The sequence below is a fragment of the Pteropus vampyrus genome, unplaced genomic scaffold (genome assembly GCF_000151845.1).
Source record: "Pteropus vampyrus isolate Shadow unplaced genomic scaffold, Pvam_2.0 Scaffold159, whole genome shotgun sequence".
Lineage (NCBI taxonomy): Eukaryota > Metazoa > Chordata > Mammalia > Chiroptera > Pteropodidae > Pteropus > Pteropus vampyrus.
Window position 1 is genome coordinate 1,628,922 of NW_011888940.1, and position 2,785 is coordinate 1,631,706.

Consider the following 2,785-nt stretch of genomic DNA (forward strand, 5'->3'; position numbering starts at 1 on the left):
TTTTTTTTTTTTTACCGAGGACTTTTCTCTATGAGAATAATTAGTACCCTTAAAATTTTAAGCAATAAGAACCCAACACAAAGCTAAGCAGTGAAGGATAAATTACAGTAAAAGAAGGTATGGATTTATTACATTATGTAAATGAAGAACCCCAGATGGACCGATTTCAGGTGTGCCTGAATCCGGGAACCCTGGTGATTATGTCACGTGTTCTGTCTTCTGCTCCATTCTGCTGTATCTGCGATGGTCTTATTTTCAAGCTTCTGCTCGGAAGTAGCACGTGGTTCCTGGCAGCCGGAGGGTAACATCGTCATGGCTCACTATCCAAAAGGAAGATACACCCCTTCCCACCAGCCACGTAGTAAATACCAGAGTCGAGTCTGTTCCTCTCATTTTTCCATCCCTACTTATCTCTGCAGCTGGGGCATGGCGTACTCTGGGAGTCTAGAGCCTGGGTTATATGATCATTTCTTAACAGAAGTCACCATGATTGTGCGTTGAAAGGGATTGGCTCAAATTTTGGCACATTTCCTTCCAGTCTTACGTATGCACGTGTGCGTGTACATGTCTGTATCTCTTTGTTCTATAGTAAACCAAGTCTAATGAAAGCCTTATGTTGAAATCAAATTCCTTATGAAAGAATTAGACTTTGATTGCTTATATAGTGAGCCTTAACAGCTTTTTTAGTTTATGATTTCATAAAGATACTGTAAAAACCTTTCTTTTATAAATAAAGTGTTTTCCATGCTACATATCACAATGTGTTTGCCCTTCACAAAAATGAAGCAGCTGTATATGGGTCTATTTAGGTAGTAGCGAAAACAAAACAACCATCTCTCTCTCTCTCTCTCTCTCTCTCTCTCTCTCTCTGTCTCTCTGTCTCTCTGTCTCTCTGTCTCTCTGTCTCTCTCTGTCTCTCTGTCTCTCTGTCTCTCTCTCTGTCTCTCTCTCGCTTGCTCTCGCTCACACACACATACACACACAGCAATGTGTTTCTAGTGGGATTATGAAAGCAGGATGATGGAAGAGAAAGTGAAACTGGCATTGGAGTCAGATAGATCTGGACTTTTAAGATTGTTCAGAGAATTCAAGAAAATATTATAGAGTCCTTCATAGATACAGTGCTAGGCGTGTAGTAGATGCTTGATAAGTGATAGCTATTATAATTCTTCTTGGTAAGCATTGATCTTTGTGGTTTTGGAGAGAACTATATGTGAATCTAGTAGAAGTCCTGGGCTTAATCTTAACTCTTTTAGTAACCAACTGTGTGTGACCAGTACCTAAAACTGGAATCACTGGGCTGGTACCTAAAACTGGCATCACTGGGCCGGTAAAATAGATAGGTGGATTATAGATCTTGTTTAGCTCAAAATTTCTAATATTTTTAATAGAATTATTTGGGTTATAGAAAAATAAAAAAGGAACCTTGGTATACTGTAAAGAAAATTAGTGATCTTAGTGTTGGTGTTAGATTTGGGTTTGAATTCCAAATCTTCTACTCACCAGCTGTGCGAACTTGGACAAATTGCTAAACCTTGTCTTTTCATGTAAAGAATGGCAGTAATAATAATACTTGCTATAAAATATAAGGATTTATGCTCATAAAACTTTACTTTGATTAATATTCATAATGTTCTTTTCTCCAGAATTTGATACTTGGAATTATTTTTATTACACGAATATTTATTTCTTGCATCATTTCTTTTCCGATGAATTCTAGCTAGGAGGATTACTGTAAATTACAGGTGTGTAGGTACAAATGTAACTTTTGTCACAGCTGAATGATGGCTGTGACATGCTTCCCTTTGAGACTGTATAGTGTAGAGAGTTCATGTGGACCTTTTCATAGTAGTAAGCTCAGTAGTGGATTGTGTTGGAATATACCTGATAAAAGGTGAATTATGTCAGCAAAAAGGTGTACAAACTTATAAAAAAAAAAAAAATCCCTACCAGGCTTTTGGAAATAAACCGTGGACTTAGGATCTGCTGAGATTCCCACAGTCAAGCCAGATATCACGTAAGATTATCATGAAGATCAAAGGAAATAATGTGTGTGAGCGTTTTAGCATGGTATTTTCCATACACATCAGCTAGCAATAGTTATTTTTCTCCTCTAGAAGTATTTTTTTCTCATGAACACCAAGGTATATTTAGTCAAGAGGAAATCCAATGGAAAATCCAGTGCAGTTTTTAGCCACGGATTCTACTGGGCCCTTATGTCAACCTCTCCCCCAAAACAAACAAACAAACAAACAAACAAACAAACAAAACACTCTCACAAAAACTGAACAAGCTCAACCGCATTCCCAAACTAGAATTTCATTTTCTTTCTGATCTTGCTTTAGTTGTTGAAACTGTTTTTCATGAGATTTTTTTCAGTATTCATTCATTCATTCATTCATTCATTCAACAAATACTTTAGTTCTCATGATGGGCTCAGTACTATACTAAGAAAAAGAGCAATGAACATAGATAGGTACATACTTTGTATTCAAAATAAGCCAGGGGCTCGCTTTAATTTCCTTTCATAGTAACATTGTAGTTACAAAATAATATTATTTGAAGCTATAAGGTTAATTATAGCACTTCAGTATGCCAGTGACTTTGGGGTAGGGTAGATGGTAAAGAAACTTGTTTAAATTTAAGTTGGGTCCCTGGCCATGCCACCCTGAACAAGCCCGATCCTGTTTCATCTCAGAAGCTAAGCAGGGTCGGGCCTGGTTAGTACTTGGATGGGAGACCACCTAGGAAGACCAGGTGCTATAGGCGTAAAAAAAAGAAATTA

General features: G+C 37.3%; 1 protein-coding gene and 1 pseudogene across 6 annotated transcripts in view; both read left to right on the forward strand.

Annotated features, from left to right (window-relative positions):
• AKT3 (AKT serine/threonine kinase 3) overlaps positions 1-2,785 on the forward strand; it is a 282,574-nt gene that overhangs the window by 38,924 nt on the left and 240,865 nt on the right. The gene's annotated exons all lie outside the window — the stretch shown is intronic.
• Positions 2,651-2,769, forward strand: LOC111745639 (annotated as a pseudogene).